Here is a 23,439-nt window from a genome sequence, read left to right as displayed (position 1 = left end):
GACTTTGGTGAGGGAAGTAACTTATGCTTTATGGCCTGGTATCTGTAAGCTCCTATCCCAAATAAATACCCTTTATAAAAACCAACCAATTTCTGGTATTTTGCACAGCAACCCTGTGGCTGACCAATACAATGACTGACAGAAATTGATATATCTGAGGGAGAAAGAGAGGATGATGAGTGCAAGATAGAAGTAGGGAGTGCCCAGTGATTTTCTATGGAAATGTGACAGGGAAGAAATATAACAGCTGGGACAGTTGTGGTAAGAGCAGAAAGTTGTGGCTTCAGAAGACTCTATGCCAGTGAGGATATTTGGATGATCAAATGCAGCTGAACTTGTCCGCCCCTTTCCCCCACGGCTCCCTCATTGTCTGCTCGTTGTGTCTGCTCCAGGACCTCCCATGTGAGAGGAGAGGGCCCATCTGCCTGAGCCACATGCACTCCCCCTGGCTCCATCACCTGCTAAGCTGCCGCATCTGCTCCTTGCGGCATCTGCTTGTCTTCTTTAGGGGGCACCGGAACTGAGCGTGGGACCTCCCATGTGGGAGGAGGGTGCCCAACTGTTTGAGCCACATCCACTCCCCACAGCTGAACTTTTCCTTCAAATTACTCTGCAACAACGGTTCTCAACCGGGGGCCATAATTTTGCTGCCCAGGGAATTTAGCAACGCTTAGAGACATTTTTGATGGTCACAACTGGGAGTGGGGGAGAGACGCTTCTGTCGTGTAGCAGGATGCTGCTAAACGTCCTGCAATGCCCCCCCCCCCAACAAAGAACTGTCGGGTGCCAAATGTCAAGAGCGCCGAGGCTGAGAGCGCCTGACGTCCGGGCTGGCTGTGGGACGCGGTGGCCTGGGGTGTAAGGGTGAAGAGTGCAGCCTCTAGAATACGTGGACCTGGCCTAGAATCCTAGCTCCCTGCTTAGTAGGAGTACTTAAACAAGCAGCCTAATCCTTCCAAGCTTCAGTCTCTCATCTGCACAATGGGAATAAGAAGACCTACCTCAGAGAGCTGTCGTGAGGATTAAGAGGCAACGTGTATGAGATGTTTAGCGCAGCACTGGGCCCGTTGCTCAAGTTCCCAAGTATCAGCTTCTCTTACGGTAATTACCATCTTCCCAGAGCACAGTCTAATTCCTTTAAAACTAATTTATGAGGCAAAAGGGAAGTTTCAGCAGAGCCAGGAGGTTTCTTGATAAGGGTTTGGCCACTTGGTGAAAATTCCTTGTGCTCTGCACTTATGAGTTGGGTCTTTTCTGTTCATATGTTCCAGAAGTTTCCTTAAAATAATTCATGAATGTCCCATGCTGCCCATGCCCCCAAAAACAGAACATCTCATAAAGTCTTGATTTCCCTTGCTAGGGATTTACTCTCTCAGAAGGTGGAAGACGCAATGAAGGAAAATGGTTAGTTTCTACTCTCTACTGATGGAAAAATGAGGGACTGGAAGGAAAGATGTGGATTGGACAAGAGTCTCCTGTACGAGGGACCATTGCATAATAGCTTAGGAAGAAACTATTTGTCAAAGTCCCAACATATACCCCAGATTTTAGGAAAGTAGAATTCAAAAGGCTTGGTGAGGAGAAGAAAAAAAAAAACTGTGTCGTCCTTGCCTGAATTTAAAAAGGGAAGGTGGTTTCAGAGCAGCAGCAGGCTCTAAATAGAAATTCTAATGCTTGGTAGTAAGTGATCAAGACCAGGAAGAAAACGAGGCAGTGCCTCGGGAAGCAGGTCAGGGCGGCCCCAGGGGACGCTTCCTGCTGCTCCAGTCTTAGAGAGACGCGCAGAGGGTGAGTAATGGCCAGCCAGCCAGAAACACAAAGAAGGGTGCTCCTGGGCACGTTAGTCCAGGAAAGCTGAAGCACAAGCGTGCTAAAAACAAGGAAGAGGCATTTGAAGTGCGCCTGGAGCAGGGAGGACGAGGAAGGACCTGGCGCTGCTCAGTTTCAATGTTAACAACACCACAAACGAGGCAGGACAACTCCTTTCCGTCTTCTCTCTCCAGGAAAACAATCTTCCAATGTGACCAGGCAGTTTGGTATTGGCTAAGAAAGAATGTGAGCCCCAGAAGTGGATAACTGGTCGGACCCCCTTTACTCGCTTTAAGTGAGTTCACATCTGCTGGCTGGAGAAAAGACGCTCAGTGCCTGGGAAACGCTGACTAGCAAGTCAACCTTGGGGCGAACGGGGCGTGGGGAGCTGTGCTGAAGATTCAAGGAGAAATGTTGGGTTTAATATTTTAAAGGAGGACGTATAGTTCAGCAACTACCACAGAGGGGTTTAATTAACGGGCAGTTTGCCAGTGCTTGGTGAGATAAAGGAGGGAAAAAATCCCGCGCCCACCACAAGATTTTCCCAAAAAGGTGTGAAACTAAATAACCTTCAACAATTACTGAGCAGGCACCTAGCCCACTCTGAGCACTCTACTCCTTCCTGCCCTGTAATAATTGCCTGTGGCTGGAACAACCATTATCCCCATTGCTCAGGAAGAACAGGAGGGTTAATTAACTTGCCAGAGGTCACACAGTTAACTTGCGACAAGGAGCTCAACAAGTCAGGCTGAAGCTGGAGCCTCTGCTGGTAGGCTTTACCCTTTGAGGCTTTTATCAAAGTAATTGTTAATGAGCAGCAATACATTCTTCCCACAAAATGAGGAACTGCCGGCCACGTTGTACTACATTTGGGCAGAGTAGCCTTTAGTGAAGCAACTGGAAGCTTGGTTGAAGCACCCCTACCCTCCTGGAAGGTACTGGGGCAATGCATTATGTCGTGTGGTTAAATACCGGTGGTATTTGAGTACTTTTGACCTATAAAAATGGTAATTTCATAGGGTTCAGTGTAATCCTTGCTCCTCTCTTGGGCAATACTTGTGCCAAAAAAACCTACATTTCTGTATATAGCATGCTAAACCATTTTCAGGTGACACAAAACTGGATTGATAATTAATAAACTAAGGGATAGAACTGTGATTTAAAAAGATCTTGAGAGTTTGGAGAACGTTGGGCTGAAACGAATGAAATGGATTTTAAGAGAAATTAACGTGAAACCCTGAATTTAGTTCCAAGCATTTGGTTTTCGCAGGCAGAGGGAGAGGGTGACCTGACCTAACGGCAGTCCCTGCGGAAACACGGGATTTTCGTCTCCACCACTTAAACCTGTCCTGCATGGCAAAATGTTTGAAGTACGCAGAGCAGCTGAGAGAACTCAAAACTTTTAGCCGGAGGAGGCTTGGCAAAACCTGTTAACAGCCTTCAAAAATTTAAACGACTGACATTTGTACAACCAACAAACAGTTACGGAGTGCCTGTCACCTGAAAGGAATTGTGCAACGTGTGGACTGTGAGAGATTGAGAAATGAGGAAAAAGTGCTCTCTGACCTCAAGACGTTTATTAAAACAGGAGGGGCTGTGTGACCCAGAGCCATCTAACACGGGGGATAAGAAACTAGCTGTACTGCAGGTACAAATAAACCATCCAAATTGTACCTGTGCGGGTATTTGCATTATAGTTTCAGATATCTAAAAGAAGAGGGAAATGAAGAGAAAGAAATGAGCCCTTTATTTGTAAAAGAGGACTCGAGGAGGACCAGAGTTCATGTAACTGGAAGGAAAATGTTTCTAAATAAGAGTTGTCAAACAATGGACTAGCTGGCTCAGGGCGGGGGAAGCTCGCGGGCACCGCCAGGGCTGTGTCAGCGGGGCCAGCCTCCGGTGGGCGGGCCGCCCAGCAGGTGACCGCCGGGCTCCTTACAGGACGTCAGCGTCTCTGACTGTCTGAAAGTCAACCGTGGGACTGAGGACAGAAACGTCAAGGAAAACCTAATCAATTCCTCCCGGGTTAACCGTGCAGATTAGCCCACGCGGAGTCTGCAACGTCTTGTAGTTGGTGCTCAGTGGTGCTGGTTTGGGGAGTTATAAAGCAAACCCAAGGTGTAAGAGACCCTGAACGTATAAAGCAGTTGAACCAGAATTTTAGCACTAAAACACCTTTTCAGTCAGTCACAGCCCCAGTTTCACAGATGGAGAAACCTGGTGGAGACGGGCTCGCGGCCTTGCGCGCTTAGGGGCAGAGACTTCCTGCCAGCGCTGCAGCCAGAGTCCTCGGCTAAACCACTCAGCAGGCTTCTCCAGTGCAACAAAACCAGGCGGGCGAAGAAAACAAACCTCCGCTCATGGCCTTGCCTTACAAGACTCATCTGAGTGATTTCCTTATCAGTCTCACTCTTTTCCAGAGAGAGAGAACCGGATGCAACGAGAAGGTCTACCTTTCCCTCCTGCCGAGGAAGGAGCGGCGGGTCATGTGATTTGAGAGTCAGGGAGTTCTGGGAAAGCTGCCCCTCCCCTGGCTTGCCTTAGAAACCCGCCTCCTCCTCCTGCCACAGGACTGTGCCACCATCTGCGATTCGCTTCTGGGATGCCCCCTCACGCTCACCAGAGGGTCCTGGGAAGGGCCCAGCTTTGAGGTCTTCACAATCTAGATTGAACCAGGGGCCATCAGTTTGCCCTGCCGGTGACAGCATCCAGGAACACAAGCTGGGGGCAGCATTTGAGGGGGCAGGAAGGGTGAAATACTGGGGTCCGCAAAGCAGATTTCACCAGCCTCATCATTACCCCTGTAGTTACCTCGTAAGTGTCTTTGTTCATGTTCTCATGACAATTCTCAAAAAAATGTTCACCATTCATTTGAATTAATGCTCTGCTGTACATGTTAGTACTTTCCCCTGAGAGATTTGTTCCCCTTGTATTTCTGGGTAGTCCTAAAAATAAGCGTGCAGGGGAGTAGGTGTAGCTCAGTGGTTGAGCACCTGCTTCCCATATACAAGGTCCTGGGTTCAATCCCCAGTACCTCCTAAAAAAAAAATAAGTGTGCATGCTTTGGGCTCAGCGGATGGTGGAAAGAGACAACCTGAATGCAAGCGAAAAACTAAGAAAGAGCATTTTGCACCAGAAAATCCAAAACCAGTATTAGACCCAGTCTGACTCTTGTGACAGAGTTCTAGCACTGACCTGGGAGGGAGGCGGGGTGCTGCCGTGTGGTTACTGGGGTGTGTCCAGCCTGTGTGATCACACCCATTAACCTCTTCAGGGGCTGGCGCTTGCTAGTACCTATGTGCACCAAAGACTGTTGCTAGGGGACCTGCGTGCTTTAATCGATTCATAAAATAGTTCTATGCCTCGCAGCTGAAAAGCAAATATTTCCCTGTTTCTTTTTTGCATCCTGCCTGAAGCTGTCGCCTGAGGAGCCCCCTGACGTTCCAGGAGCTTAGAAACGACTTTTCTCTCATGAAAACTGTTGTTTGCTAGGGTGGTGGGATCATGGGTGAATGTTTTTTTCTCATTTCAAAAACGTTCTTTTAATGTTGACACAAAATTCTTTGGAAAATAAGCATTTTTCAAAAGGTTAGCCAAAAGGTCTTTTACAGGAGGAAAAAAAAAAAAGAGGCTGTTTTGGAGAGTCCCCAGTGACAGTAAGGAAGTTGAGGGCAGGGGGACAATAAATACATGGCTGAAGAAATGCCGACTTGAGAAACAATTTAGATGTGCAAGAGGATGGCTGGAGAGCTCACCTCTGCGAATAATCAAGCATATCACACATAATTGATTAAATACTGTATTTTTTCCATCCAGATGTACTGGGGCCCAGCAGATAAGGTCTTTAAAAAAATCAACTGGCTCAAGGGGCATTTCAAACTCTTGTTTACGTCAGTGTAATGTTATACCTGGAAAAAAAATGATCAGTAGCCTATCTTGGCCACAAGCCATTAGCTTGTTTGTATCTCATTTCGCCAGTCCTGTGAATGACTGATAAACTGATCTGTATTAAAGTGATAATGGCTATTGGCGCCTCATTATTCTTCTCAGATATCTTCTTTTTTATATGATATTTTCACATTCGAAACTAAGGAAATGTGCGAATTACAGGGCCCTGGAAATTTCACACAAGTGGAGCCTCCCGTCTCCTCCAGCTGGAGGATTTCTTATGCGTAATTAGTAGCAGGGACCCCAGCCCCTTGGGGCTCTGAGGGCTTTAAGTATGCAGGAGGCTCAAAAATGGGCCCCAGAAGATGAGCAAGGCTAAGCCCTGGAACCCGTGAATATTGCCTGTTGCATTTAGCAGGCCCTAAATGCAATCACATGCATCTTTATAAGAGGCACAGGGAGTTTTGAGAGATAGACACAGAGGAGAAGGTGAAAAGGAGAGAGAGAGCTGTGGCCACAAGCCAAGGACTGCCAACAGCTACTGAAGCTGGAGGCAAAAAATGACTTCTCCCCAGCCCAGCCCTGCCAACACCTTGACTTGGGGTTCTGACCTCCTGAATAGAGAATACATTTCTGTTGTTTTAAGCCACAGAGTTCATGATCATTTGTTACGGTTGCCATGTTAGTTAGTCCTGGATTCAAATCCTGCCTCAACTGTTAACTCAGTGAAATCTTAGACACAGATCACAGCCTCAGTTTCTCATCTGTAAAATCCAGTACACAGTGTTTGGCACACAGTACGGTCCATTAAATTTGGGGTTTAAGAGAAAAAACGGAATGATGCAGTGGTTAGAGTTACTTTAACTGTATATGCACGAACACAATAAGGTTCGCGGCTTTCAGAGACAGTAGATAAGCACCTCTGAGGAAAGTGCATGTGTTGGGGGGTGGGAGAGGGAATGAGCACATAAATGTGTGATGGGTCAGTCAGAAGGGAGAGAGAGGGGGGCCTGATAGAGAAACACCGAGTAAGAAATGGTGGCGAGGTCAGCGAAGGGGTGGCAGGATTCCCGCGTGGTTATAACACAGGTAGACGCAGGTCCTTAGAATTTCATGGGAATGTCGTGAAGGGCCTTGCTTTTTACAGCCTCGTCGATATTTTAAACCTCATAACTGAAATCTAAGTACACTCTTCATTTGAAGCTTGTCCGCTGAGGGAAAATTACAGAACGAGCACAGCAGTGGGGAGATTACAGGTTGCACCTGATAAATGGCTCTTTCTATGTCCTGAGCCAGCTCTGGGGTATCCTCTGGGTATCATTTCACAGCAGCATTAAGATGATCGCATAAAATCTGACAACAGGTTTTACACCACCGAAGCGGAATGAAATCGCAGCCTCCTATAAGGAGCGAGTGAGGTCTAGAAGGCAGAATGGATGTGAGCTTCACCAACACCTGCCACCTCCAGTCCCAGCCCTCGGGTGGCGAGAGGACAACAGGCAGGGTGGCCGGCCACTCCTGATTCCCTCGCGGGAAGCGCTGTTCTCCAGCTCCCCACGCGAGGTGCAGCCCCCTCACCCCGTAGGCGTGTTTCCTCAACGTTGGGTGTGAATGAGAACCCCGGCTCTCCCATCGACTCACCATCCTTTCAGAGGGCATTTACCTTTCCTGCCCTTGATCTCCAATTGGCAAGGACCAGCCTCTCGCTCTGCACGCCCTCGGCTCAGTGGTGAATGATTTATGGAGGAAATCCGAATGCCCCAGCGGTGGGCTGCGCTCGAGGGACTACCAGACTAAAGGTTTTAAATGGACTCTTCCTGAAATGAACAGAACCGCCGGGTGTTGACCTCTTTGGTGACTTGGGACTTTGCTGTCCCTGATGGTGTGAGGAAGGGAGCCGCTTGTGAGTTGTCTGGGGAGCACACCTGTATTTCCAAGCACGCTTTCTCCGGTGAGTGAGTGGGGAAAGCCAAGCACGCTGTGTTTACAGCCTGGAGCCGCCTGGACTTCCGTGCAGTGAACTCTGCTGCTTCCAGGAGTTTCACCCTGGAGACTGATCCCATTTGAGAGAGAGAAATGTCTAGGAAGAATTCAGTTCAATAATGAGTTACTTTAATCCATTTTTCTATTCTCCTATATCTGATTACTACCACTCATTTTCTACCATTTGGCCGTTTTTAGTCATGAAGAGCCTTTAATTGTTTTCGAATATAAATTTTGTGTCCCACCGTTCCCATCCTCCTTCCACCCCAAAGCAAAAGGCCAGCAGGCCACATGCAGGGAGCTTATGCAGCCAAGGACTGGGTTAAACTCTGCCTCTATCGATCCAGGGCGGGGCCCCGCTCTTCCACGGTGAGGCATCTGCTTGGTCATTTCAGGTTACTTCTCTGTACCAGCCAGAAGTGAAAAGAGAAACCTTCAAAAATTTTTCTAATAAAATACCTTTCCTCTGAATTCTTACCTTTCTCTTTCTCCCTTGAGCATCACACTCTCATTATAGGCCAGCAGATATGAAGTCTTAGGTAGATTAAATTGGTTAGAATGAGAGGAAATTTTTTAAACAAAAACTATAGACTCAAGGAACTCTCAGAAGTTACATTGTCACATATGCAGTTTAATTTCTCTTTCAAAACATTGGATCACCTTTCTATTTTTAGAGATTATGGTAGAGTGGGGACTCGATAAACTTTTTTTTTATTTTAAAAATTCACATAGTGTAAAATTTACTTTTTTGGTGGACAAGCCTTTAAATTTTTATGCATGCATAGATTCTTGTGCCCAATATTATAGTCAAGATACAGAAAAACGTAAATACTTCAAAGAATTCCCTCCTATTGCATATCAATGTAATCATAAAGTAGATACTGTTTTGAAACTCAGAGGTTTCATTTAACATAAAGCATTTGAGATGTACCTAAGTTACTGTGTGTATCAATAGTTCATTCAGGGAACCCTAGACCTCCCATGTGGTAGGCGGATGCCCTATCCATTGGGCCAACTCCGCTTGCCCACTGTGTATTCTTCTGTGTCCTCTTGTATTCTTGTATTCTTGTCAGAGGCACCGGGAATCTGTGTCTCTTTCTGTTGCGTCATCTCGCTGCTTCAACTCTTGGTGTATATGGTGCCACTCCTGGGCAGTCTGTACTTTTTTTGCACGGAGCAGCTTTCCTTATGGGGTGCACTCCTTGAGTGTGGGGCTGCCCTACACAGGGACACCCCTGCGTGGCACAGCACTCCTTGCGCGCATCAGCACTGCGCCTTGGGCCAACTCACCACACAGGTCAGGAGGCCCTGGGTTTGAACTCCGGACCTCCCATGTGGTAGGCAGATGCTCTATCCGTTGAGCAAAATCCACTTCCCACAATAGGTACTTTAAAGTCTCCATCTGATAATTCCAACACTTGAGTCATCTCAGGATTTGGTTCTGTTGATTGCCCTTTCCCTTGGGAGTTGTTCAGATTCTCCTGGTTCTTTGTATGTTGAATCATCTAGATTGTACCTTGGACATTGTTAATAATTATGTTACGGGACTCTGAATCCTGCTTCAGTCTTCTGAAATCGATTGGCTTATTTTTTTAACCAGGCAGGCAACCCATTTAGGTTCACATTGCACAACCTGTCTGCTTTCTGGAGGCTGCGATTCCAGCGCCAACTCACTTTCAAAGCCTCTGTAGCGCCCTCCACCCTGCCTGCCCCCCACCCAGCTGCCAGCTGAGGCCAAGGCAGCCGTCCACCCCGGTTCAGTGCTCAAGGTCTTTACCTGCTGCTTCCGGTCGGTTTCACACCTGCTCAGCCTGAGGGTCTCTAAACTGCATCCACAGTTTTCAAGGTCCCTTCTCCAGCTCCTGCTCACCGTGGTGGCTCACTCCAGTCTCTGGCTCTCTGGGGTTCTCCGTCCTGGTGTTCTGCCTAGAAAGTTGGGGCTTCAGCCCACCCCAAGTCTGCTGCGCCGGTGGGGAAGGGTGGGGTCTCGTCTCGGCCAGCACTTGCCGAGTGCCAGTGGCCCTCAGGGGCCACCACAGCCTCAGTGGGTGGCAGAGGTGTTCCAGCTCTTGCTGGTGTTTTCTTCCAGTAGGACAGGTGAAGTCACAGGGTTTGGTCCCACAGGGCAAGACTGTTTCAGGCTTTCCTTGGGGCTTTTTCCGTCGGTACCACCAGCAGTTCCTGGGTTCAGGCTACTCTAGCGTTCAGGTCAGGACATGTCAGAGGCAAAAAAGAAAAAGAAAAACCTCACCACCAAGCTATCCCTTCAGTCAGTGGTCCTTACTCACTCCGTCTGCTTACATCCACTTTCCAGAGCCTTCTGCTAGGTGATTTACGTGTTTTTGTCCAGGGATTTTTAGTTATAGTTTGTAAGAGACATAAGATTAAGTGTGCTTATTCCATCTTGTCAAGAACGAAAAGTCCATATAAATTTTTTATGAATGAATAGGCAAAAGGAAAATACTCAATAATTTATTTTGGGAACTGCCCAAGTCCAGCTCTCAAGGTCTCCTTCCCATTAACAGAATTCGGCCATTGGTGGGCTGGGAACTCTATCTTCCAGACCTAAGACTCTGAAGCTCACAGCTTCCCTTTCATCTAAATCCTCTGCCTCCCTAGACCCTTCCAAAGATTCACACGATATTAGGAAAGGCTCCTTTTCTCAAAGGCTTCCTGTTACTCTTAGGATAAAGTCCATATTCCTAATATGACCCATAATAGGTGTATCACACTCATGATCCATCTCCACACTCCAGCCAAAATTTTCATTTTCAAGCCCATCATACCCCTCCTGCCCCAGGCCCTTTGCCCCTTTGTTTTTCTCCACCTGAGAGCACTCTTCTTTCCCAGACTTGACTTGATTAGTGCCTAGTTATTCTTCAGATATCAGCGCCAACATTACTTCTTCTAGAAAGCCTCCTCTGAATGCCTGACATGCCCCTTCCTCACATGCTCTACACCCCACCCCAAATCATCCAACCCAGCCCCTCCCCACGTAGATCAGGTCCTATTATTATATGGTCCCACAGAATGATGATCCTTTCCTTCAAAGCACATACCTCAGTTTTAACAACACATTCATGTATGTATTTTATTTGTTTAATGTCAGTCCTGTTCCCCACCCTCACCCCCCGCCACTGAAAGTTCCGTGAAAACAAGGACAACTTTAATAGCTGATGGCCCTTGCCTAGGCAGTGTGTGCTAAACGTGGACGAATGGTATCTGCTGGTTTCTGAATGATTAATTCAGATTCGTTAGGAAGAGGCTTGGAGCTCGGGGCAGCCTGTGCCATGGCTCGGGGCAGCCACGGGTCGCACGATGGGTTCACGGGCTGGAGCCCCTGTCCTACCTGGGCCATCGAGGAGCTCACTGCTTTTCTTGCTGATCTGAGGGACGTCTGTTCCTCTATATCTTTCACACACATTTTTGTTTCATCACAGCAGCTATGTCATTGCTGTATTATTCAGGGGCAGCAAAGAGGGCAAGGCGAATAATCCACATAGCAAAAATGGTGATTCAGTTGCTAAAAAAGGCAGTGGCCACCAGAGGTGCTGAGGGGTGGGAGAGGGAAGAACGGGTGCCATATGGGGGCATTTTCAGGACATTGGATTTGTCCTGCGTGACACTGCAGGGATGGATACAGGCCATTGTATAGTTTGTCATAATTTCCAAAATTGTGCAGGACAAAGTGTAAACTGTAATGTAAACTATAGTCCATGGTTAGCAGCAATGCTTCTTTATGTGTCCATCAATTGTAACAAATGTACCACACTAATGAGGGATGTTGTCAATGTGGGAAAGTGTGGGAGAGGGAGGGGGTGGGGCATATGGGAATCCCTTACATTTTTTAAGTAACATTTATGCAATCTAAAGCGTCTTTAAAAATAAAAATAATTAATAAAAAAAAAAGAAAGAAGGGAATGGCGATTCAGGTGACTCTTCCTTCCTCCACTCTGACGTCAGAAAGTCCCTGGTCGAGTGATGTGCATGTGGTGTGGTGCCTCAGCTAGTAACACTGGCAGTGGCCCAGACAAAGTCACCTTAAGGGTATCCCCCAAAAGTCAGCCTTCATTCTTCGGTCATTGGTTGATAGTGTCTCGTTATTTATCAGAGGCTGCCCAGGTGCTGCTAGGTTTGGGAGACCAACATCACGAAGATGTGGGCTTTAGAACCTCGTGGATGGGTAACGACGGACATGCAAAGTCCACACTGGCATTCTGGTGCCTGCTAAGGATCCTGTGAACCTGTTTCAGGCAGCTCTGGAAAGCATCCAGAATAATGAAGATAACTCACCCTTAGAGAGCACCAGCCATGTGTCATAGTCATTTAGGCCGTGTACAAATGTTCTGATTCTCCTCCCTCCTGGAACGTGGCAGGCTTTTACTTCCTTGAAGGAAGGCGTGACTATGTGACTTCAGTCAACAAATGTGACTAGACATGACTTGCGACACATCTGATAAGAAACCTTAAGAAAATGTGTACAATTTGCCATGCCTCGTTCCCTTGCCACGACAATGACCAAGGCTCCCCATAGCGGACGCTCCATACCTCTAGATCCTGGGGAGAGGAGCACAGAGCAGAGTCCTCAGATGATGCCTCATAGCGGGGCAGCAGAAACCATATACTCATGAGGCAGCCCTCTGGGTGCTGGGTAGACAAAGCCATTAAAAATGTACCCAAAGTTTTTCCTCCCTGGCTTTAGGGGTCTCTGTGTAAGGGCTCAGGGACTTTCCACAGTCTGTGTACAGAATCACTCGACCTTGTTTGTGTGGGGAATACAACTTTTTATTATAAGGCATAATTAATATTTAAGTTGCTGCTTGTTACTGAACCATAACCTAACAAGCCCTGACTGATACACTATGTCCCAGGCTCTGTTCTAAGCATCTTAAAAAAAAGCACTTAATCTTTACAAGAAGACAATGAAGAAGTTATTATCATTCCCATTCTACAGATAGGGAAACCAAAGCGTAGTCTGTAGCAGAGCTGGCCTCCAAACCTAAGGACTCAAGCTACAGAATCCATCTTCCTACCTACTATGCTGTAGTGCCTCTTGGTAAATTATCTTGTTTCTTTTACTGTCTCCTGGCTCCCTTGGGCCTCATGCCTCAGATGCTGGGTTCCAGATGCTAGAACTCTGAACCCCAGGCTCCTAACTTGTCTGGGAAAGCAGATAACCAAACAATCTTTGGAGAAAGGCCAGCATAGCAGGGACATTACCATTCAGGTGTCTTCTACTGGCCCTAGGTAAGCATCTTGGCTTTGGACACTCCATCTAAGATGCCCTGACATACGACACCCGAGTATCAGGTTACCAGACTAGGGTAGACACTAACAAACCTATCATTTTTTTCACCAAATCATTTTTGGGTTAGGTTTTTTCCTTTATTAGAGAAATTTGGGGTTTACAGAACAATCATTCATTAAATATAGGATTTCTGTATACCACTCTATAATTAACAACTTGCATTGCTATGAAGCATTTGTAACAATTGATGATAGCATATTTTTATAAGTGTACTATTCATTATAATCTAGTGAGCTTAGGGTTCACTGCTTGTGTAGTGTAGTTGCACAGAATTTTAAAAAAATTTTATTCTGTTACTATAGATACAATCTAACATTTCCTTTTTTAATCACATTCAGGGATGTATTTCTTTTTTTTTTTTAAAGATTTATTTATTTATTTCTCTCCCATCCCTCGTTGTCTGCTCTCTGTGTCCATTCACTGTGTGCTCTTCTGTGCCTGCTTGTCTTCCCTTTAGGCAGCACTAGGAACCAATCCTGCGACCTTCTAGAGTGGGAGAGAGGGGCTCAATCTCTTGCGCCACCTCAGCTCCCTGGTCTGCTGAGTCTCTTATTGTCTCTCCTCTCTGTCTCTTTTTGTTGCGTCACCTTGCTGCACCAGCCCTCCTGTGCAGGCCAGTCCTCCGCATGGTCTAGCTCTCCACTTGGGCCAGCTCACTGCACGGGCCAGTTTGCCCTCACCAGGAGGCCCCGGGGATTAAACCCTGGACCTCCTATATGGTAGACAGGAGCCCAATCGCTTGAGCCACATTCGTTTCCCAAGGTACATATTTCAGTGCCGTTAATTGTGTTCACAATGTTGTGCTACCATCACCATCATCCATGACTGAAACATTTCCATCATTCCAAATAGGAACCCTGTACATTTTAGGCCTTAACTTCCCATTCCCTATCCCCACCCAGGTAACCTATATGCTAGATTCTGTCTTTATGAGTTTGCATATCCAGATTGTTTCAAATTAGGGAGATCATACAATATTTGCTCTTTTGCTTCTGGCTTATTTCGCTCAAATTGATGTCTTCGAGGTTCATTCATGTTGTTGCATGTATCAGGACTTCGTCTTTTTACAGCTGAAGAATATTCCACTGTATCTATATATCACCTTTTATGTATCCATTCATTGGTTAATGGATGCTTGGCTGCTTCCATCTTTTGGCAATTGCACATCAGTGTGCAATTATCTATTGGAGTCCCTGCCTTTATTGGATATGTGGTTTCCAAATAGTTTTTCCCATTATGTAGGTTGCCATTTTACTTTCATGATAAAGTCCTTGGGGCACTAAAGGTTTTCAATTTTATGACAAACTTATAATTTAATCCATAGTATATAGACAGTTTTTCATCCATCAATAGTATAAATCACAAGCGGTTAGAGATGAACTCATAGGAACAGAGTGAAAATGGACAATATATTTGGCCATAGATTCATAGAATTAGATTAATCAATTTCCTTTACTCATGAAACACCCATTTTTGGTCCATATATGGCCCTTTGTTTATAAACATGCAAGTATATATTCATTCACTTTTCTTAAATGATATAATTAAAAACCCATGGGCCCTCTACCAACATAAGAACTAAAATATTGGTGATAACTTACATCCACTCATATCCTCCTCCTGCATTTGTCCTTTTGCCATCTGCACCTCCTCCCCTGAATCCTGTGTGTATTATGCCTTCACCCCTCCTTTTTATTTTTCAAAGATTTATTTATTTATTTACTTATTCCCCCCGTTGTGGCTTGTTCTTTCTTTGCTGTCTCTTCTCTGTGTCCATTCACTGTACGTTTTTTCTGTATCTGCTTGTCTCCCTTTTGTTGGGTCACCTTGCTGCGCCAGGTCTCCGCACCCACGGGCCGTCAGCTCTCTACGCACACGGGCCACCAGCTCTTGGTGGCGCACAGGCCAGCCGCCTTCACAAGGAGGCCCTGGGACGCGAACCCAGAGCCTCCCATATGGTAGACGGGAGCCCAGCTGATCGAGCCACAGCCGCTTCCCTTCACCCCTCCTTTTAAACAGACAGTTTCATCTTCCGTTTTGTTTGAAAGATGGTGTGCTGAGTGCTGTCTGGTTCCTCGCTCAGTATCACATTACTAAGGCCGGTGACAGCCGTGAGAACGCCTCACACACCTCCGCCTTCTAGCATGTAATTGCCAAGGGTCCTGAGGGGCTGCTGTGCTCTGAAACCCACCGCCCCGTGGCCACCATCCCCTGGGCCACCCCAGCCAGTCCCTGAGAGCAGCAGAGACACGGGGACAGGTCCACGTTGGGGGAGCACAAGCCCCTCCTGATGACAGTGTTGGCTTCAGCACACGCTGATGGCCTTGCTGAAGCTTCCTTGGATTGAGCAGTGTCCACCTTTCTCCCAGCCAGTCTGCAGCCCCTCCCCTCCACGCAGGGCCAGGCTTGCCCCAGAGCCTAATGATCCTCCAGCCTGCACGGGCTTCTCCCCATTTCCCCCTAAAAAACAAAACAAAACAACAAAACACACAAACAGAACGTTCCATATCTAATCCTACCTTCACCGTTCTTCTCAGAGGACATGGACCAACACAACATCCACACTGTTGCATGTAACTGAAACTCATTGTTTCGACGGTTGTATAAAATTCACTTATACACAGACACCACCATTTGTACTTTTCCCTTCTCTTGAAACTGGACATTTGGGTTGTTTCCAGTTTCTGGATCATGAAGAGTACTCCTATAAATATCTTTGTACATGTTCAATAACTTATCTTGGACCTATCTCTAGAAGTGAAATTGATGAGTCATAGGGTAGGAGAGTAGTAGCCGTTCAGATAATGCTGAACTGTTTCCAGAGAGTTTGTTCAAATTGACACTTCTCCTAGCAAGGTATAGGGTAACCTGTGGATCCACATTCTTTCCAATACTTAGTATAGATGGGAGTCTTAATTTTTGCTAATTAAATACATACAGAATTTATCTCATGATTTTGATTTGCATTTCACTCCGGATGAACATCATTTCACGTTTGTTGGCCGTATTTATTCTCTTTTTTGTAAAATGCCTATTATGTCCTTCACTACTCACCTTTTGGGATGTTTGCTCTTTTTTCTGATTGATTTTTTTTCCTTCAGAACCTTTTTTATTCATCACCTACCAACAGAGAAGGTCAGCTTCTACCAAAGTAAGCTAAACTAGCCTCGTGAGGCCTGCCTCATTACAACGCAGCAGGCAGAACCAGACCTGGGACGGTTTTGCCTCAGTTCTTTCCAGAGGGCACTGAGCAGGTGGAAGGCACAGACGGCCCACTGAGAGCCGGTTAGCAGCGCGCCACCACCGCAAACGCATGGCGGGCGGGCTCTGCATGCGCCAGCCCCTCGTGGACCACCTCCCTGCAAACGGGCTCTTACTGTTTTTGGAGGGAGGGTGTTCCCTGTCTCCTGCAGCGTTGGCACCATTTGTTTACTCTGGAGCTTTGAAGGGGAGGTGTCAAAACGACTTAACTTAACTTTCTCTCCAAAATCAGAGAGGCCTGTATAGAGCTCTCAAAGGTGCCCTGGGACTCAGGTGGTGGCTCCCTTAGCAAGGATGTTTACAGGGTGATTGTGTAGGGCTTTTTAATTTTTATTTTTTCAAAAGAAGTTTTAGATTACATAAATGTTACATTAAAAATATAGGGGATTCCCATATACCTCCCCTCCCCCCCACACACTCTTTCCCCCTTTAACTCCATCTTTTATTAGTGTGGCACATTTGTGACAATAGAGGCACACAGATTGAAGCACTGCTACTCACCATGGACTACAGTTTACCTTATAGTGTACGCTTTGCACGGCACAATATTTTAGGCTTTGACAAAATATAGGATGGCCTGTATCTGTCAATTCAATGTCACGCAGGACAAGTCCAGTGTCCCCCGGATGCCCCATGTTATACTTATCCCTCCCTCTCCCTCCCCCCAGAACCTCTGGTGGCCACTGCGTCTATATCAGTGTTACACGTTCTTCCATTGCTAGAGTAATAATAAGTCTACTTTAGTCCATTGTTCATTCCCCTGCCTTGAGGATTTGGGGATGGGGATGCCCACTCTGTGTATGGCTTTTAAAGTACTTTATCCTGTGGATTTTTTTTTTCCAGAAACCTTTGCACCTGGGTGCCCAAGAAGCAAAGGTGGCAAAATGGAATACCCAGCATGCCTGAGAGCGGCTTGGGCAGCCACCCAGGGAAGGAGAGGGGCAAGGGGGTCACCCAGGGGAGGAGAGGGGCGAGGGGGTCACCCAGGGGAGGAGAGGGGCGAGGGGGTCACCCAGGGGAGGAGAGGGGCGAGGTGAAAATGTGGGGGACAGAACCAGCCGACCACACTCCAGGCTGGCTCTGACTCGCTCATCTAGCGCAGGAAGCTGTAGACCCGACGCAAGGGTAATTCTGAGGACAGAAAGTTCAGCTATAAACAAATGTTTAGTTTGTTTTCCTTTTTTAAAACAATTGACTTTAAGTGTAAAAAAGTACTTTCCACTTTCTCCAATTCGCTGCTCCCAGCTGTCGCTCCAAACCCGGGCTGCAGAGCCCCACACGGGTTCATCAGCAGAGCCTGACCCGCGCCCATGGGGTAAGCTGAGGCAGGTCTGCTTCCCCTTTCCAGAAGGGCAGAGCTTCCATCTCGGCCGTGGCCCTGCCTCCAGGCACCTCTGGAGTCAGAAGGGGCCTTTCCCCACCCTCGGAGGGGGCCAGGCCGACCTGCCTGGTGGGGCAGAGGGAACCTTTCCCTCCTTTGGCCCGGTGAGGAGGTGGCAAAGCGCTCTCTCAGTGCGGGGCGGGCACCTGCCCCCAGCCCGGGGTTGAGCTGCTGCGGGGGCCGCGCGGCCTGGGGCACCCGATCCAGAGCGAGCCTGGAGCAGGCCACCCACGCGCCCGTCCGCCCCGCAGCTCCCCTCTGACGGGTTTGGAGCTGCTCTTTACATGTTCTGAATTTCAATTCCATTGTCACGTCCATGTATCGAAAACACCTCTTCCCAATCTTCACATTCTTTAAGGAGTCCATTGTGAACAGCAGTTGTTAGTTTTAGTAGAATAAAACTTATTCATTTAAAATCTATGGTTAGCAGTTTGGTTGTTTAAAAATGTCTTCTGACCCCGAGATTAGAAAGATAGTCACCTCTATTTTCCCCTAAAAATAGTTTTGCTTTTGTCATTTAGTTTTGCCTTGGGTTTTCTGGAGATATTTTTTCGCATGGGGTGAACTTAAGAATTTTTCCCCATATGGATATTCTTTTTTCTCCCAGTTCCATTTCTTTCTCTCTTTTTTTTTTAGTGTTTTCCCCCTTAATCTTCTGTGCCACTTCTCTCAAACATCAAAATTCCACATAGTCAAGGGTCTATTTCTAGGCCTTTGATTACATTCCACTGGACAGTTTGTCTCTACACTAGCAATACACTGTCTTCATACAGCTTCTTTTCAGTCCTGATTATCAGATAGAACAAGTACCTCTTGCTCATTCTTATTCTTTGAAACATCATGATTTATCTTGATTCCTTTATTTTTCTATATAGCTTTTGTAATCAGATTTTCAACTTCCATGAAAACTGTTGGGATTTTGACTGGAGTTGCAAGAATTCTCATGTAGCTAGATGTAGGCTGGAAGGGTTGGGAACAATTCCGGCCTCGCTGCACGCTCCTTCCGTGTTCTCCCGTAATGCTCTGTGCCTGGCTCTAGCATTATACTTGCAACATAACTTTATAATTTTATGGGAGTTTTTCCTCTCTCCTCCCTTGCTTCTTTTCTTCAAAACATTTATTTATTGAGATGCAATAGTGTTCAGGAAAGGGCATAGACCTTCAGTGTACCATTTGATGACTTTTGCTAAATGTAAACACCCATATAACTTATACCCCAAACAAGACACAAAACATTGCCTCCCACAAGAGAATTCCTTTGTGCCTCCTCCTAGCCGTGCCGCCTCCATTATGAGGCAACCGCGTTCAGATTTCTATCCCCACACATCGGTTTGACCTTTCTTGAACTTCATACTAATTGAATTTTTGAGTATATATTCCTTTGTGTTTGGCTTCTTTTGATCTACTACATAATATTTCTGAGATTCATCCACGTCGTTTCAAGTATCAGTAGTATACAGTCCTTGTGGTTGCTGAGGAGATCCTAGCACTATTTGTTGAAAAGCCTGCCCTTTCCCCCATTGGTTTGCCTTTACGACGTTGTCAAAAATCATTTGATTATAAATTGTGACTCTGCTTCTGCTCCACTGCTCTATTTGTTTATCCTTACGACAATATCATACTGTCTTAGAAAGTGGCAAGTTAAATTCACATTTATATGGAAATATAAAAGTATTTCTAAAATAATACTATATAGCTTCATAGTAAGACTTAAAATAAGTCCTCTCATTATTGTTTTTTAAATTAACTTATCAATTTCTACCAAAAAAAATTGCTGGGAAATTTATTGGAATTGCATTTAATCTATAGCCTAATCAACCTCTTTGCAATATCGATTCTACCAACCCATAAGCATGTTAAATCTTTCTCTGCTTGTTTAGTTAATTTTGTCTCTTAATTTCTCTCAGCAATATTTTGTAGTCTTTGTAGGCATTGTACATATTTAAAAATATATATATGTAGGTATTTTGTAATATTTATTATATTGCATTGAAATTGCATTGATTTCCTTTGTTTTAACTTTTTCCAATTCTTTTTTAATAATACGTAGAAATACAGCTAATTTCTTCTATATTAATCTATTTTCCTTAATCTTTACTGAATTCACTTATTAGGTTTAGTAGGCTTTGGGGAATAGATTCCTTTGAATTTTCTACATGCAAAATAATGCCATTGTAAGTAAAGATCATTTTGTCTCATCCTTCCCAGTCTTTACGACTTTTATTTCTTTTTCTCTCTAACTGCAAGACCTTTAGTACAATGTTGAATAGAAGTAGTGAGAGGGGACACCCTTACCTGGTTTCTGACCTTAGAGAGGAAGAGTTCCATATTTTATCATTGTTTATGATGCTAGGGAGGCATGTTACAGATGCCTTTACAAGACTGCGGAGGTTCTGTTCTATTTCTACCTTGCTCAGAGGTTTCATCATAAAATGGTACAGTTCGTCAAATTCTTTTCCTAGATGGACTGAGATGTTCATATGACTTTTCTGCTTTATTCTGTTAATAGGATAAATTATATTGATTGATTTTTCTCAGACTCTGACAAAGCTTGCATTATTTTGTGATAAACCCCACTTGGTCATATGCATTATCCTTTTTATATATTGATGGATTTGAGTTGTTAATGTTTTAAGGATTCTTCATCTCTGCTCATGAGGAAGATTGGTCTGTAATTTTTTTCCTTATAATGTCCTTGTCAGATGTTGGTATTATTACTATGTTGGCTTCCTTGGAAGGGTTGAGACGTGGTCCTTTCTCCTGTTTCTGTGAGAGCGTGTGCAAGATTGCTATCATTTCTTCCTGAATAGCTTGATAGAATACACTTTTGATGTTGTCTGGGCCAGAACCAATATTTGTGAAGAGAATAATTGTGATTTCAATTTCTTTATTTTTCAAAGGTGTTGTTGTCAAATTTGTTGCCATAAGATTGTTTATATCACCTTATTGTCCTTTTAATGTCAGTAGCATTTGTGGAAATATCAGAACTTTAAAAAAATAAAATAAAATAAAAGGGCCTTGTGTTTGTAATGCATCTTGACAACCTCTGCCTTTTAATTGAATTGTTTAGTCCATTTACGTCCAATATAATTATTGATTTTGTTAGATTTAAATTTACCATATTGCTATTTGTCCCATCTGTGCTTTGTTCCTTTCATCTTCCTTTCCTTCTTTTAACTAACTGAGTATTTCTTAGTAGTCCCTGTTATTTCCCTATTGCCTGTTAATGATATTTATATTTTATTTTAGAAGTTTCTATAGGAACTACAGCAGGCCTCATTAACTTATCACAGCCAATTTTGAATTAATATCACAGCAGTTCACAAATAAAATAAGAAAACTTATAAAAGTATAATTCTATCACTCCTGACTTTTTGCTCTTGTTTTATATTTTATTCATACAAATGCTACAAGCACTATACTATAATATTGTTATTTTTGTTTTAGCATTCAAATGTCTTTCAAATAGATTAGGTATCTTAAAAAATATATAATATTATATATATTCTACTTATTTGCCTTTTCTGTTATTTCTCAGTCTTCTGTAAATCTGAGTTTCTAATTGTCCAACTGGAATAACCAGGTATCATTGTACTTCAGTTCCAAGAATTTTCTTTAGCATTTCTTAGAGTGAAGGTATGCCACCAAAAATTTTATTGAGTTTTATCTGAAAATCTCTCTTTATTTTGCTTTTTTTTTTTTTTAAAGGATATTTCTCCCCACTGAGTCTAGGACTCGCGTACACAGGTTTCCTTCTTTCAGCATATTGAAACATTATTACATTATCTTCTGGCTTTCATTGTTTGATGAGTAAGTGACTGTAATTCAAATCATTGCATTTCTCTTTGTGATATGTCTTTTTATTTCTTCTCTAGCTATTTTACTCTTTTTCTTTTGTTTTAGCAATTTGACTATAATATGTCTCATTATGATTTTCTGTGTATTTTTCTGCTTTGGATGTACTAAGCTACTTGGATTTGTGGGCTGATATTGACATCAAATTTTAAAAATATTTGACCATTATTTCTTCACATATTTTTTGTCTCGTTTTCTTTCTTCTCTCTTCTGAGATTCCAATTATAGATATGTTAGACTGCTTGATATTATGCCATATGTCATGTGCTATGGATGCTGATTTTTTTCTGTGTTTAATTTTAGATGTCTATTGACCCATCTTCAAGTATACTGATCTTTCTTTCTGTTTTAGTCAATCTACTATCAATACCATCTAATTTATTTTTAATTTCTGATACTGCATTTTTAAGTCCTATGATATTTATTTGGTCCTTTTTTGCAGTTTCAGTTTCTCTACTGAGATTTCCCATCTGTTTATCTATTCTTTTCATCTTTTGCTATAAATCTCGAAATATTTATAATACTTATTTTTAAATCTGTGTCCACTAGTTTTGATATCTAGGTTACTTGTGGATTGGCTTCTGTTGATTTTGTGTGTTGTGTCTTGCTTTTTTGCTTCTTTTCATATCTTGTAATTTTTTACGTATGCCAGATATTATGTACTAAAGAACAGTAGATGATATAGGAGTATATCACTGTTTATTTGGCTTTCCCAGGGGGCTAAATCAAGGAGATAATCAGTGTTTATCACATATCATAAATTCAATAAATATAAGAATTAATTTATTAATTAATACTGAAGATTTAAACAAAAGGGACTTGCCCTCAAGAAACTAGGGGTATAATATAGAAGACAATAGGTAAATACATGGCTACATACAGGTTTTTTTTTGTTTTTTTTTTTTAATTATTTATTACATTATTACATTAAAAAAAAATATGAGGTCCCATTCAACCCCACCACTCCCGCCCCCCACTCCCCCCACAGCAACACTCTCTCCCATCATCATGACACATCCATTGCACCTGGTAAGTTCATCTCTGAGCATCACTGCACCCCATAGTCAATGGTCCACAAAAAATATGGAACGCTTCACGAATTTGCGTGTCATCCTTGCGCAGGGGCCATGCTAATCTTCTCTGTATCGTTTCAATTTTAGTATATGTGCTGCCGAAGCGAGCACCATACAGTTTTTTTAAAGACAGAAGAAGGGTGGGTATGGACTCTAAAAATGGAATCTGAACAATGTGATTTAAATTGATCTCAGTTTGTATTTATATAGTAACTACCTATTTTTAGTAGGCTTTATAGTTTATTTTCCTTATCTCAAAGAAGAGAAGGGTAATGTAGAATGATCCATATGGCATATTGAGTTCTCACTATTGATTTCAGAAATTTAATGGACAAAAGAAAGAAGGGTGCATAACCAAAAGCAAATATAAATGAGCCACAAAAGTCCATTAAGAAAATGGATAAATCAGGAAAGGTCCAGTGCAGAAGGATGACGACAATAGTGCTGATAACAATATCAGATAACATTTAATGAGCATTTACTAAGTAGTAAGCATCATGCTCAGCGTCTTATGCTCTAACCTATCTTATCATGCTCACCTTGTTAGAGATGAGGAAACTGAGACTTAGAGAGATTAATTGAGTTGCCCGAGATCATACAGTAAGAAAGTAAAGAAGTTGGGATTTGAATCCAAACAGTATGGCTTTTGCGACTTATGAAAAAATCCAGAGGCCTGGTATCCTTTCTTCACTGGACTCATTTCATCAACAGGAGCCTGGGCCCTGCCAGGTGGGGGACAGGATTTTTCACTCAGTTTGGTCTGTATAGCAGTAGAGTCAGCAAGGATGGTCAGTGTACACAAAGCATTGCCGACAGCCAGTTTGTGAAGACACAACAGCAACAAAAAGCTAGTGTATGAAGGGCAAACAGAAAATTAAAGT

At 44.0% G+C, this 23,439-nt stretch overlaps 1 non-coding gene across 1 annotated transcript; it reads right to left on the bottom strand.

Moving 5' to 3' along the window:
- Nucleotides 1-22,562: 22,562 nt before the first annotated feature.
- Nucleotides 22,563-22,669, bottom strand: LOC111760512 (U6 spliceosomal RNA). The gene has a single exon (XR_002794177.1). It is a non-coding gene; the product is annotated as a U6 spliceosomal RNA (small nuclear RNA).
- Between the last annotated feature and the right edge of the window lie 770 nt (nucleotides 22,670-23,439).

Source organism: Dasypus novemcinctus, chromosome 9 (assembly GCF_030445035.2).
Source record: "Dasypus novemcinctus isolate mDasNov1 chromosome 9, mDasNov1.1.hap2, whole genome shotgun sequence".
In the NCBI taxonomy this organism is placed as follows: Eukaryota; Metazoa; Chordata; class Mammalia; order Cingulata; family Dasypodidae; genus Dasypus; species Dasypus novemcinctus.
The sequence above is the reverse complement of the archived record's forward strand: the minus strand, read 5'-3'. Positions and strand labels throughout refer to the sequence as shown.